The sequence below is a fragment of the Chiloscyllium punctatum genome, chromosome 31 (genome assembly GCF_047496795.1).
Source record: "Chiloscyllium punctatum isolate Juve2018m chromosome 31, sChiPun1.3, whole genome shotgun sequence".
Classification (NCBI taxonomy): Eukaryota; Metazoa; Chordata; class Chondrichthyes; order Orectolobiformes; family Hemiscylliidae; genus Chiloscyllium; species Chiloscyllium punctatum.
Genome location: NC_092769.1, coordinates 54,686,243 through 54,702,906, shown reverse-complemented (window position 1 = coordinate 54,702,906; position 16,664 = coordinate 54,686,243).

Sequence of the window (16,664 nt, the reverse complement as noted above, 5' to 3'; positions counted from 1 at the left end):
CTAATGCAATCTAATGTAATGTAATCTAATCTAATGTAATCTAATCTAATGTAATGTAGTTTAATGTTATCTAATGTAATCGAATCTAATGTAATGTATGTAATGTAATCTAATGTAATGTAATGTAATCTAATCTAATGTAATCAAATCTAATCCAATGTACTCTAATCTAACCTAATGTAATCTAATCTAATCTAATCTAATGTACTGTAATCTAATGTAATCTAATGTAATGTAGTGTAGTGTAATGTAATGTATTCTAATCTAATTTAATGTAATCTAATGGAATGTAACCTAATGTAATCGAATCTAATGTAATCTACTGTAATGTAATGTAATCTAATCTAATGTAATCTAATGTAGTGCAATCTAATCTAATCTAATGTAATCGAATCTAATGTAATATAATCTAATGAAATCTAATCTAATCTAATGCAATGTAATCTAATGTTTTCTAATGTAATCTAATCTAATGTACTCTAATCTAATCTAATGTAATCGAAAGTAATGTAATCTAAAGGAAAGTAATCTAATCTAATGTAATGGAATCTCTTGAAATGTAATCTAATCTAATCTAATCTAATGGAATGTAATCAAATCTAATGTAATGTAATCTAATGTAATCTAATCTAATCTAATGTATTTAACTCTAATGTAATGCAAATTAATATAATCTGATCTAATCTGATGTAATCTAATGTAATGTATTCTAATATAATGTAATCCAATGTAATGTAATCTAATGTAATGTAGTGTAGTGTAATGTAATGTAATCTAATCTAATCTGTTGTAATCTAATCTAATCTAATGTACTTAACTCTAATGTAATGCAAACTAATATAATCTGATCTAACCTGATGTAATCTAATGTAATGTATTCTAATATAATGTAATCTAATGTAATGTAATCGAATGTAATGTAATCTAATGTAATGTAATCTAATCTAAACTAATGTAATCTAATGAAATCTAATCTAATCTAATGCAATGCAATGTAATCTAATGTTATCTAATGTAATCGAATCTAATGTAATGTAATCTAATCTAATGTAAAGTAATCTAATCTAATGTACTCTAATCGAATCTAATGTAATCTAATATTATCTGATCTAATCTGAGGTAATCTAATGTAATGTAATCTAGCATAATGTAATCTAATGTAATGTAATGTAATGTAATCTAATCTGATCTAATGTAATGCAATGTAATCTAATGTAATGTAATCTAATGTAACGTAATGTAATCTAAGGAAATCTAATCTAATTAATGTAATCTAATGTACTCTAACCTAATCTAACGTAATGTAATTTAATCTAATATAATCTAATTTACTCTAACCTAATCTAATGTAATCTAATCTAATCTAATGTACTCTAATCTAATCTAATGCAATCTAATGTAATGTAATCTAATCTAATGTAATCTAATCTAATGTAATGTAGTTTAATGTTACCTAATGTAATCGAATCTAATGTAATGTATGTAATGTAATCTAATGTAATGTAATGTAATCTAATCTAATGTAATCAAATCTAATCCAATGTACTCTAATCTAACCTAATGTAATCTAATCTAATCTAATCTAATGTACTGTAATCTAATGTAATCTAATGTAATGTAGTGTAGTGTAATGTAATGTATTCTAATCTAATTTAATGTAATCTAATGGAATGTAACCTAATGTAATCGAATCTAATGTAATCTACTGTAATGTAATGTAATCTAATCTAATGTAATCTAATGTAGTGTAATCTAATCTAATCTAATGTAATCTAATGTAATATAATATAATCTAATGTAATATAATGTAATGTAATGTAATCTAATCTAAACTAATGTAATCGAATCTAATGTAATCTAATCTAATGAAATCTAATCTAATCTAATCTAATCTAATGCAATATAATCTAATGTTTTCTAATGTAATCTAATCTAATGTACTCTAATCTAATCTAATGTAATCGAAAGTAATGTAATCTAAAGGAAAGTAATCTAATCTAATGTAATGGAATCTCATGAAATGTAATCTAATCTAATCTAATCTAATCTAATGGAATGTAATCTAATCTAATGTAATGTAATCTAATGTAATCTAATCTAATCTAATGTATTTAACTCTAATGTAATGCAAATTAATATAATCTGATCTAATCTGATGTAATCTAATGTAATGTATTCTAATATAATGTAATCTAATGTAATGTAATCTAATGTAATGTAGTGTAGTGTAATGTAATGTAATCTAATCTAATCTGTTGTAATCTAATCTAATGTAATCCATTCTAATGTAATCTAATCTACATTGAATCCATCATTAGAATTTGATTCAATGATTCAACGAAAGTTGTTTGTTTCATTGAATGAAAGCGTTAAGATCATCATTGACTGATGAGAGAAGTTCTGCTCATTGAATTAACACGTGCAGTTTGGTTCATGGAGTGAATGTGTGCAGTTTGATTGAGACAATGTGTCATATTTTGTGACTTTGAATGAATGAGTAGCTGACTTCATTGAATTGACAAATGCAGTTTGCTTCATGAACTAAATGTGTGCAATTTGTTTGGTTGAATCAATGCGTTAAGAGTACCTTCATTGAATTATCATGTGCAGTCTGTTTCGTTGAATGAATGAGTGTAGTAGGATTGACTCAATAAGTGAGTTAGGTTTGTTCGAATGAAACAAGGAATAAGGTTTGATTCATTGAATCAATGATTCTAGTTTGATTCAATTATTCAATCAATGCAGTTTGTTTCATGAAATGAAAACGGTGAGCTTGACACATCGAATGAATGAGAGAAGCTCTATTCATTGAATTAAGACGGGCAGTTTGGTTCATCTAGTAAACGTGTGCAGTTTGACAGAGACAATGCGTGAAACTTGTGCCATTGAATGAATGAGAGTAGCTCTACTCATTGAATTGACAAATGCAGCCTCTTTCATTGAATATGCAATGAATATGCAGTTTGGTTCACTAAATAAGGGAGGTAGGTTTGTTCCATTGAAACAAGGTTTGATTCATTGAATTCATTGTTTGATTCAATGATTCAATGAATACAGTTTGTTTCTTTGAATGAAAGCGTTAAGCTTGCCGCATTGAATGAATGAGAGAAGCTCGACTCATTGATTTAAGACGTGCAGTCTGTATCATGAGTGCAGCATGCTCCATTGAATGAATGCGCTTTGCTCGTGGCATTGAATGAATGGCTGGAGCACGACTCTTTTAATAAAGACACACAAAGCATTTCATTGAATGAATGGGTGCAGTTTGATTCACGACGTAAATGAGTTAAGTTTGTTCGATGGAATCCATTAATACTGTTTGATTCATTGAGTCAATGATGGCAGTTTGACTCAATGATTCAATGAAGCATTTGGTTTCATTGAATGAAAGTGCTAAGCTCGAGAAAGTGAATAAAAAAGAAAAGCTGTACTCATTGAATTAACACGTGCACTCTGTTTCATTTAATGAATGCATGCAATTTTTATCATTGCATGAACACGTGCAGTTTCTTTCATTGAATGAATGGCAAAAGCTAGATTCATTGGAATAGGACTTACAGTGTACCTCATCGAATGGATGTTTGCAGTTAGATTCATTAATTGCGTTTAGTTTGTGGATTTGAATGAATGAAGGAACCTCTACTCTAATCTAATCTAATCTAATGTAATCTAATCAAATGTAATGTAATCTTATGAAATCTAATCTAATCTAATGTATTGTAATGTAAACTAATCTAATTTCATCTAATGTAATGTAATCTAATGTAATCTAATCTAATGTAATCTAATGAAATGTAGTGTAGTGTAATGTAATGTACTTTAATCTAATTTAATGTAATCTAATGGAATGTAACCTAATGTAATCGTATCTAATGTAATCTAATGTAATGTAATCTAATCTAAATTAATGTAATCGAATCTAATGTAATCTAATCTAATGAAATCTAATCTAATCTAATCTAATCTAATCTAATGCAATGTAATCTAATGTTTTCTAATGTAATCTAATCGAATGTACTCTAATCTAATCTAATGTAATCGAATGTAATGTAATCTAATGTAATCGAATGTAATGCAATCTAAAGGAAAGTAATCTAATCTAATGTAATGGAATCTCATGAAATGTAATCTAATCTAATCTAATCTAATGGAATGTAATCTAATCTAATGTAATGTAATCTAATGTAATGTAGTGTAGTGTAATGTAATGTAATCTAATCTAATCTGTTGTAATCTAATCTAATGTAATCCATTCTAATGTAATCTAATCTACATTGAATCCATCATTAGAATTTGATTCAATGATTCAACGAAAGTTGTTTGTTTCATTGAATGAAAGCGTTCAGCTCATCATTGACTGATGAGAGAAGCTCTGCTCATTGAATTAACACGTGCAGTTTGGTTCATGGAGTGAATGTGTGCAGTTTGATTGAGACAATGTGTCATAGCTTGTGACTTTGAATGAATGAGTAGCTGACTTCATTGAATTGACAAATGCAGTTTGCTTCATGAACTAAATGTGTGCAATTTGTTTGGTTGAATCAATGCGTTAAGAGTACCTTCATTGAATTATCATGTGCAGTCTGTTTCGTTGAATGAATGAGTGTAGTAGGATTGACTCAATAAGTGAGTTAGGTTTGTTCGAATGAAACAAGGAATAAGGTTTGATTCATTGAATCAATGATTCTAGTTTGATTCAATGATTCAATCAATGCAGTTTGTTTCATGAAATGAAAACGGTGAGCTTGACACATCGAATGAATGAGAGAAGCTCTATTCATTGAATTAAGACGGGCAGTTTGGTTCATCTAGTAAACGTGTGCAGTTTGACAGAGACAATGCGTGAAACTTGTGCCATTGAATGAATGAGAGTAGCTCTACTCATTGAATTGACAAATGCAGCCTCTTTCATTGAATATGCAATGAATATGCAGTTTGGTTCACTAAATAAGGGAGGTAGGTTTGTTCCATTGAAACAAGGTTTGATTCATTGAATTCATTGTTTGATTCAATGATTCAATGAATGCAGTTTGTTTCTTTGAATGAAAGCGTTAAGCTTGCCGCATTGAATGAATGAGAGAAGCTCGACTCATTGATTTAAGACGTGCAGTCTGTATCATGAGTGCAGCATGCTCCATTGAATGAATGCGCTTGGCTCGTGGCATTGAATGAATGGCTGGAGCACGACTCTTTTAATTAAGACACACAAAGCATTTCATTTAATGAATGGGTGCAGTTTGATTCACGACGTAAATGAGTTAAGTTTGTTCGATGGAATCCATTAATACTGTTTGATTCATTGAGTCAATGATGACAGTTTGACTCAATGATTCAATGAAGCATTTGGTTTCATTGAATGAAAGTGCTAAGCTCGAGAAAGTGAATAAAAAAGAAAAGCTGTACTCATTGAATTAACACGTGCACTCTGTTTCATTTAATGAATGCATGCAATTTTTATCATTGCATGAACACGTGCAGTTTCTTTCATTGAATGAATGGCAAAAGCTAGATTCATTGGAATAGGACTTACAGTGTACCTCATCGAATGAATGTTTGCAGTTAGATTCATTAATTGCGTTTAGTTTGTGGATTTGAATGAATGAAAGAACCTCTACTCTAATCTAATCAAATATAACGTAAGCTTATGAAATCTAATCTAATGTAATGTAATGTAATGTAAACTAATCTAATGTCATCTAATCTAATTTAATCTAATGTAATCTAATCTAATGTAATCTAATCTCATGTAATGTAATCTAATGTACTGTAATTTAATGTAATCTAATGTAATGTAGTGTAGTGTAATGTAATGTAATCTAATCTAATTTAATGTAATCTAATGGAATGTAACCTAATGTAATCGAATCTAATGTAATCTACTGTAATGTAATGTAATCTAATCTAATGTAATCTAATGTAGTGTAATCTAATCTAATCTAATGTAATCTAATGTAATATAATATAATCTAATGTAATATAATGTAATGTAATCTAATCTAAACTAATGTAATCAAATCTAATGTAATCTAATCTAATGAAATCTAATCTAATCTAATCTAATCTAATCTAATGCAATGTAATCTAATGTTTTCTAATGTAATCTAATCTAATGTACTCTAATCTAATCTAATGTAATCGAATGTAATGTAATCTAATCTAATGTAAAGTAATCTAATGCAATCTAATCTAATCTAATCTAATGTACTCAACTCTAATGTAATGCAAACTAATATAATCTGATCTAATCTGATGTAATCTAATATAATCTAATCTAATGTAATGTAATCTAATGTAATCGAATGTAATGCAATCTAAAGGAAAGTAATCTAATCTAATGTAATGGAATCTCATGAAATGTAATCTAATCTAATCTAATCTAATCTAAAGGAATGTAATCTAATCTAATGTAATGTAATCTAATGTAATCTAATCTAATCTAATCTAATGTATTTAACTCTAATGTAATGCAAACTAATATAATCTGATCTAACCTGATGTAATCTTATGTAATGTATTCTGATATAATGTAATCTAATGTAATGTAATCGAATGTAATGTAATCTCATGTAATGTAATCTAATCTAAACTAATGTAATCTAATGAAATCTAATCTAATCTAATGCAATGCAATGTAATCTAATGTTATCTAATGTAATCGAATGTAATGTAATCTAATCTAATCTAATGTAAAGTAATCTAATCTAATGTACTCTAATCGAATCTAATGTATTCTAATATAATCTGATCTAATCTGAGGTAATCTAATGTAATGTAATCTAGCATAATGTAATCTAATGTAATCTAGCATAATGTAATCTAATGTAATGTAATGTAATGTAATCTAATCTAATCTAATGTAATGTAATGTAATCTAATGTAATGTAATCTAATCTAATCTAATGTAAAGTAATCTAATCTAATGTACTCTAATCGAATCTAATGTAATCTAATATAATCTGATCTAATCTGAGGTAATCTAATGTAATCTAATCTAATCTAATGTAATGCAATGTAATCTAATGTAATGTAATGTAGTCTAATGTAATGTAATCTAATCTAATCTAATGTAATGTAATCTAATCTAATGTTCGCTAATCGAATCTAATGTAATCTAATATAATCTGATCAAATCTGAGGTAATCTAATGTAATGTAATCTAATCTAATGTAATCTAATCTAATGTAATCTAATGTAATGTAATCTAATCTAATGTAATCTAATCTAATGTAATGTAGTCTAATGTTATCTAATGTAATCGAATCTAATGTAATGTATGTAATGTAATCTAATGTAATGTAATGTAATCTAATCTAATGTAATCTAATCTAATCCAATGTACTCTAATCTAACCTAATGTAATCTAATCTAATCTAATGTAATCTAATCTAATCTATTCTAATCTAAACTAATCTAATCTAATCTAATCTAATGTAATCGAATCTAATGTAATCTAATCTAACGTAATCTAATGTAATGTAATCTAATCTAATGTAATCTAATCTAATCTAATTTAATCTAATCTAATCTAATCTAATCTAATGTAATGTAATCTAATCTAATCTAATCTAATGTACTCTAATCCAATCTAATGTAATCTTATCGAATCTAATGTAATCTAATCTTATCCAAAGCATTTTATTGAATGAATGGGTGAAGTTTGATTCACGAAGTAAATGACAAGTTTGTTCGATGGAATCCATTAATACTGTTTGATGGCAATTTGACTCAATGATTCAATGAAGCATTTGGTTTCATTGAATGAAAGTGCTAAACTCGAGAAAGTGAATAAAAAAGAAAAGCTGTACTCATTGAATTAACACGTGCACTCTGTTTCATTTAATGAATGCATGCAGTTTTTATCATTGCATGAACACGTGCAGTTTCTTTCATTGAATGAATAGCAAAAGCTAGATTCATTGGAATAGGACTTACAGTGTACCTCATCGAATGAATGTTTGCAGTTAGATTCATTAATTGCGTTTAGTTTGTGGATTTGAATGCATGAAAGAAACTCTACTGTAATCTAATCTAATCTAATGCAATCGAATCTAATGTAATCTAATCTAATCTAATGTAATCTAATGAAATGTAATCTAATGTAATCTAATCTAATGTAATGTAATCTAATGTAGTGTAATCTAATGTAATCTAATGTAATGTAGTGTAGTGTAATGTAATGTAATCTAATCTAATCTAATGTAATCTAATCAAATGTAATGTAATGTAATCTAATCTAATGTAATCTAATGTATTGTAATACAATCTAATCTAATGTAATCTACTGTAATGTAATGTAATGTAATCTAATGTAATCTAATGTAATATAATGTAATGTAATGTAATCTAATGTAAACTAATGTAATCGAATCTAATGTAATCTAATCTAATCTAATCTAATGAAATCTAATCTAATGCAATGTAATCTAATGTTATCTAATGTAATCTAAGCTAATGTACTCTAATCTAATCAAATGTAATCGAATGTAATGTAATCTAATCTAATGTAATCTAATGTAAAGTAATCTAATGCAATCTAAACTAATCTAATCTAATGTACTCAAATCTAATGTAATGCAAACTAATATAATCTGATCTAATCTGATGTAATCTAATGTAATGTAATCTAATATAATGTAATCTAATGTAATGTAATCTAATGTAATCGAATGTAATGTAATCTAATGGAAAGTAATCTAATCTAATGTAATGCAATGTAATCTAATGTAATGTAATGTAATCTAATCTAATCTAATGTAAAGTAATCTAATCTAATGTACTCTAATCGAATCTAATGTAATCTAATATAATCTGATCTAATCTGATGTAATCTAATGTAATCTAATCTAATCTAATGTAATGCAATGTAATCTAATGTAATGTAATGTAATCTAATGTAATGTAATCTAATCTAATCTAATGTAAAGTAATCTAATCTAATGTACTCTAATCGAATCTAATGTAATCTAATATAATCTGATCTAATCTGAGGTAATCTAATGTAATGTAATCTAGCATAATGTAATCTAATGTAATGTAATCTGGCATAATGTAATCTAATGTAATGTAATGTAATGTAATCTAATCTAATCTAATGAAATGCAAAGTAATCTAATGTAATGTAATGTAATCTAAGGAAATCTAATCTAATTAATGTAATCTAATGTACTCTAACCTAATCTAACGTAATGTAATTTAATCTAATCTAATCTAATTTACTCTAACCTAATCTAATATAATCTAATCTAATATAATGTACTCTAATCTAATCTAATGTAATGTAATCTAATCTAATGTAATCTAATCTAATGTAATGTAGTCTAATGTTATCTAATGTAATCGAATCTAATGTAATGTATGTAATGTAATCTAATGTAATGTAATGTAATCTAATCTAATGTAATCTAATCTAATCCAATGTACTCTAATCTAACCTAATGTAATCTAATCTAATCTAATGTAATCTAATCTAATCTATTCTAATCTAAACTAATCTAATCTAATCTAATCTAATGTAATCGAATCTAATGTAATCTAATCTAACGTAATCTAATGTAATGTAATCTAATCTAATGTAATCTAATCTAATCTAATCTAATCTAATTTAATCTAATCTAATCTAATGTAATCTAATCTAATCTAATGTACTCTAATCCAATCTAATGTAATCTAATCGAATCTAATGTAATCTAATCTTATCCAAAGCTTTTTATTGAATGAATGGGTGAAGTTTGATTCACGACGTAAATGAGTTAAGTTTGTTCGATGGAATCCATTAATAATGTTTGATTCATTGAGTCAATGATGGCAGTTTGACTCAATGATTCAATGAAGCATTTGGTTTCATTGAATGAAAGTGCTAAGCTCGAGAAAGTGAATAAAAAAGAAAAGCTGTACTCATTGAATTAACACGTGCAGTCTGTTTCATTTAATGAATGCATGCAATTTTTATCATTGCATGAACACGTGCAGTTTCTTTCAATGAATGAATGGCAAAAGCTAGATTCATTGGAATAGGACTTACAGTGTACCTCATCGAATGAATGTTTGCAGTTAGATTCATTAATTGCGTTTAGTTTGTGGATTTGAATGAATGAAAGAACCTCTACTCTAATCTAATCAAATCTAATGTAATCTAATCAAATGTAATGTAATCTTATGAAATCTAATCTAATCTAATGTAATGTAATGTAAACTAATCTAATGTCATCTAATGTAATGTAATCTAACGTAATCTAATCTAATGTAATCTAATCTAATCTAATGTAATCTAATGTACTGTAATCTAATGTAATCTAATGTAATGTAGTGTAGTGTAATGTAATGTAATCTAATCTAATTTAATGTAATCTAATGGAATGTAACCTAATGTAATCGAATCTAATGTAATCTACTGTAATGTAATGTAATCTAATCTAATGTAATCTAATGTAGTGTAATCTAATCTAATCTAATGTAATATAATATAATCTAATGTAATATAATGTAATGTAATGTAATCTAATCTAAACTAATGTAATCGAATCTAATGTAATCTAATCTAATGAAATCTAATCTAATCTAATCTAATCTAATGCAATGTAATCTAATGTTTTCTAATGTAATCTAATCTAATGTACTCTAATCTAATCTAATGTAATCGAATGTAATGTAATCTAATCTAATGTAATCTAATGTAAAGGAATCTAATGCAATCTAATCTAATCTAATCTCATGTACTCAACTCTAATGTAATGCAAACTAATATAATCTGATCTAATCTGATGTAATCTAATATAATGTAATCTAATGTAATGTAATCTAATGTAATCGAATGTAATGCAATCTAAAGGAAAGTAATCTAATCTAATGTAATGGAATCTCATGAAATCTAATCTAATCTAATCTAATCTAATCTAATCTAATGGAATGTAATCTAATCTAATGTAATGTAATCTAATGTAATCTAATCTAATGTATTTAACTCTAATGTAATGCAAACTAATATAATCTGATCTAACCTGATGTAATCTAATGTAATGTATTCTAATATAATGTAAGCTAATGTAATGTAATCGAATGTAATGTAATCTAATGTAATGTAATCTAATCTATACTAATGTAATCTAATGAAATCTAATCTAATCTAATGCAATGCAATGTAATCTAATGTTATCTAATGTAATCGAATCTAATGTAATGTAATCTAATCTAATCTAATCTAATGTAAAGTAATCTAATCTAATGTACTCTAATCGAATCTAATGTAATCTAATATAATCTGATCTAATCTGAGGTAATCTAATGTAATGTAATCTAGCATAATGTAATCTAATGTAATGTAATCTAGCATAATGTAATCTAATGTAATGTATTGTAATGTAATCTAATCTAATCTAATGTAATGCAATGTAATCTAATGTAATGCAATGTAATCTAATGTAATGTAATCTAATCTAATCTAATGTAAAGTAATCTAATCTAATGTACTCTAATCGAATCTAATGTAATCTAATATAATCTGATCTAACCTGATGTAATCTAATGTAATGTATTCTAATATAATGTAATCTAATGTAATGTAATCGAATGTAATGTAATCTAATGTAATGTAATCTAATCTATACTAATGTAATCTAATGAAATCTAATCTAATCTAATGCAATGCAATGTAATCTAATGTTATCTAATGTAATCGAATCTAATGTAATGTAATCTAATCTAATCTAATCTAATGTAAAGTAATCTAATCTAATGTACGCTAATCGAATCTAATGTAATCTAATATAATCTGATCTAATCTGAGGTAATCTAATGTAATGTAATCTAGCATAATGTAATCTAATGTAATGTAATCTAGCATAATGTAATCTAATGTAATGTATTGTAATGTAATCTAATCTAATCTAATGTAATGCAATGTAATCTAATGTAATGCAATGTAATCTAATGTAATGTAATCTAATCTAATCTAATGTAAAGTAATCTAATCTAATGTACTCTAATCGAATCTAATGTAATCTAATATAATCTGATCTAATCTGAGGTAATCTAATGTAATCTAATCTAATCTAATGTAATGCAATGTAATCTAATGTAATGTAATGTAATCTAATGTAATGTAATCTAATCTAATCTAATGTAAAGTAATCTAATCTAATGTACTCTAATCGAATCTAATGTAATCTAATATAATCTGATCTAATCTGAGGTAATCTAGCATAATGTAATCTAATGTAATGTAATGTAATGTAATATAATCTAATCTAATGTAATGCAATGTAATCTAATGTAATGTAATGTAATCTAAGGAAATCTAATCTAATTAATGTAATCTAATGTACTCTAACCTAATCTAACGTAATGTAATTTAATCTAATCTAATCTAATTTACTCTAACCTAATCTAATGTAATCTAATCTAATATAATGTACTCTAATCTAATCTAATGTAATCTAATGTAATGTAAAATAATCTAATGTAATCTAATCTAATGTAATGTAGTCTAATGTTATCTAATGTAATCGAATCTAATGTAATGTATGTAATGTAATCTAATGTAATGTAATGTAATCTAATCTAATGTAATCTAATCTAATCCAATGTACTCTAATCTAACCTAATGTAATCTAATCTAATCTAATGTAATCTAATCTAATCTAAACTAATCTAATCTAATCTAATCTAATCTAATCGAATCTAATGTAATCTAATCTAACGTAATCTAATGTAATGTAATCTAATCTAATCTAATCTAATCTAATCTAATCTAATCTAATCTAATTTAATCTAATCTAATCTAATCTAATGTAATCTAATCTAATCTAATCTAATCTAATGTACTCTAATCCAATCTAATGTAATCTTATCGAATCTAATGTAATCTAATCTTATCCAAAGCATTTTATTGAATGAATGGGTGAAGTTTGATTCACGAAGTAAATGACAAGTTTGTTCGATGGAATCCATTAATACTGTTTGATGGCAATTTGACTCAATGATTCAATGAAGCATTTGGTTTCATTGAATGAAAGTGCTAAACTCGAGAAAGTGAATAAAAAAGAAAAGCTGTACTCATTGAATTAACACGTGCACTCTGTTTCATTTAATGAATGCATGCAGTTTTTATCATTGCATGAACACGGGCAGTTTCTTTCATTGAATGAATAGCAAAAGCTAGATTCATTGGAATAGGACTTACAGTGTACCTCATCGAATGAATGTTTGCAGTTAGATTCATTAATTGCGTTTAGTTTGTGATTTGAATGCATGAAAGAAACTCTACTGTAATCTAATCTAATCTAATGCAATCGAATCTAATGTAATCTAATCTAATCTAATGTAATCTAATGTAATCTAATCTAATGTAATGTAATCAAATGTACTGTAATCTAATGTAATCTAATGTAATGTAGTGTAGTGTAATGTAATGTAATCTAATTTAATCTAATGTAATCTAATCAAATGTAATGTAATGTAATCTAATCTAATGTAATCTAATGTATTGTAATACAATCTAATCTAATGTAATCTACTGTAATGTAATGTAATGTAATCTAATGTAATCTAATGTAATATAATGTAATGTAATGTAATCTAATGTAAACTAATGTAATCGAATCTAATGTAATCTAATCTAATCTAATCTAATGAAATCTAATCTAATGCAATGTAATCTAATGTTATCTAATGTAATCTAAGCTAATGTACTCTAATCTAATCAAATGTAATCGAATGTAATGTAATCTAATCTAATGTAATCTAATGTAAAGTAATCTAATGCAATCTAATCTAATCTAATGTACTCAAATCTAATGTAATGCAAACTAATATAATCTGATCTAATCTGATGTAATCTAATGTAATGTAATCTAATATAATGTAATCTAATGTAATGTAATCTAATGTAATCGAATGTAATGTAATCTAATGGAAAGTAATCTAATCTAATGTAATGCAATGTAATCTAATGTAATGTAATGTAATCTAATGTAATGTAATCTAATCTAATCTAATGTAAAGTAATCTAATCTAATGTACTCTAATCGAATCTAATGTAATCTAATATAATCTGATCTAATCTGAGGTAATCTAATGTAATCTAATCTAATCTAATGTAATGCAATGTAATCTAATGTAATGTAATGTAATCTAATGTAATGTAATCTAATCTAATCTAATGTAAAGTAATCTAATCTAATGTACTCTAATCGAATCTAATGTAATCTAATATAATCTGATCTAATCTGAGGTAATCTAATGTAATGTAATCTAGCATAATGTAATCTAATGTAATGTAATCTAGCATAATGTAATCTAATGTAATGTAATGTAATGTAATCTAATCTAATCTAATGAAATGCAAAGTAATCTAATGTAATGTAATGTAATCTAAGGAAATCTAATCTAATTAATGTAATCTAATGTACTCTAACCTAATCTAACGTAATGTAATTTAATCTAATCTAATCTAATTTACTCTAACCTAATCTAATGTAATCTAATCTAATATAATGTACTCTAATCTAATCTAATGTAATGTAATCTAATCTAATGTAATCTAATCTAATGTAATGTAGTCTAATGTTATCTAATGTAATCGAATCTAATGTAATGTATGTAATGTAATCTAATCTAATGTAATGTAATCTAATCTAATGTAATCTAATCTAATCCAATGTACTCTAATCTAACCTAATGTAATCTAATCTAATCTAATGTAATCTAATCTAATCTATTCTAATCTAAACTAATCTAATCTAATCTAATCTAATGTAATCTAATCTAATGTAATCTAATCTAACGTAATCTAATGTAATGTAATCTAATCTAATGTAATCTAATCTAATCTAATCTAATCTAATTTAATCTAATCTAATCTAATGTAATCTAATCTAATCTAATCTAATCTAATGTACTCTAATCCAATCTAATGTAATCTAATCGAATCTAATGTAATCTAATCTTATCCAAAGCTTTTTATTGAATGAATGGGTGAAGTTTGATTCACGACGTAAATGAGTTAAGTTTGTTCGATGGAATCCATTAATAATGTTTGATTCATTGAGTCAATGATGGCAGTTTGACTCAATGATTCAATGAAGCATTTGGTTTCATTGAATGAAAGTGCTAAGCTCGAGAAAGTGAATAAAAAAGAAAAGCTGTACTCATTGAATTAACACGTGCAGTCTGTTTCATTTAATGAATGCATGCAATTTATATCATTGCATGAACACGTGCAGTTTCTTTCAATGAATGAATGGCAAAAGCTAGATTCATTGGAATAGGACTTACAGTGTACCTCATCGAATGAATGTTTGCAGTTAGATTCATTAATTGCGTTTAGTTTGTGGATTTGAATGAATGAAAGAACCTCTACTCTAATCTAATCAAATCTAATGTAATCTAATCAAATGTAATGTAAACTTATGAAATCTAATCTAATCTAATGTAATGTAATGTAAACTAATCTAATGTCATCTAATGTAATGTAATCTAACGTAATCTAATCTAATGTAATCTAATCTAATCTAATGTAATCTAATGTACTGTAATCTAATGTAATCTAATGTAATGTAATGTAATGTAATCTAATCTAATTTAATGTAATCTAATGGAATGTAACCTAATGTAATCGAATCTAATGTAATCTACTGTAATGTAATGTAATCTAATCTAATGTAATCTAATGTAGTGTAATCTAATCTAATCTAATGTAATCTAATGTAATATAATATAATCTAATGTAATATAATGTAATGTAATGTAATCTAATCTAAACTAATGTAATCGAATCTAATGTAATCTAATCTAATGAAATCTAATCTAATCTAATCTAATCTAATGCAATGTAATCTAATGTTTTCTAATGTAATCTAATCTAATGTACTCTAATCTAATCTAATGTAATGGAATGTAATGTAATCTAGTCTAATGTAATCTAATGTAAAGGAATCTAATGCAATCTAATCTAATCTAATCTAATGTACTCAACTCTAATGTAATGCAAACTAATATAATCTGATCTAATCTGATGTAATCTAATATAATGTAATCTAATGTAATGTAATCTAGTGTAATCGAATGTAATGCAATCTAAAGGAAAGTAATCTAATCTAATGTAATGGAATCTCATGAAATCTAATCTAATCTAATCTAATCTAATCTAATCTAATGGAATGTAATCTAATCTAATGTAATGTAATCTAATGTAATCTAATCTAATGTATTTAACTCTAATGTAATGCAAACTAATATAATCTGATCTAACCTGATGTAATCTAATGTAATGTATTCTAATATAATGTAATCTAATGTAATGTAATCGAATGTAATGTAATCTAATGTAATGTAATCTAATCTATACTAATGTAATCTAATGAAATCTAATCTAATCTAATGCAATGCAATGTAATCTAATGTTATCTAATGTAATCGAATCTAATGTAATGTAATCTAATCTAATCTAATCTAATGTAAAGTAATCTAATCTAATGTACTCTAATCGAATCTAATGTAATCTAATATAATCTGATCTAATCTGAGGTAATCTAATGTAATCTAATCTAGCATAATGTAATCTAATGTAATGTAATCTAGCATAATGTAATCTAATGTAATGTATTGTAATGTAATCTAATCTAATCTAATGTAATGCAATGTAATCTAATGTAATGCAATGTAATCTA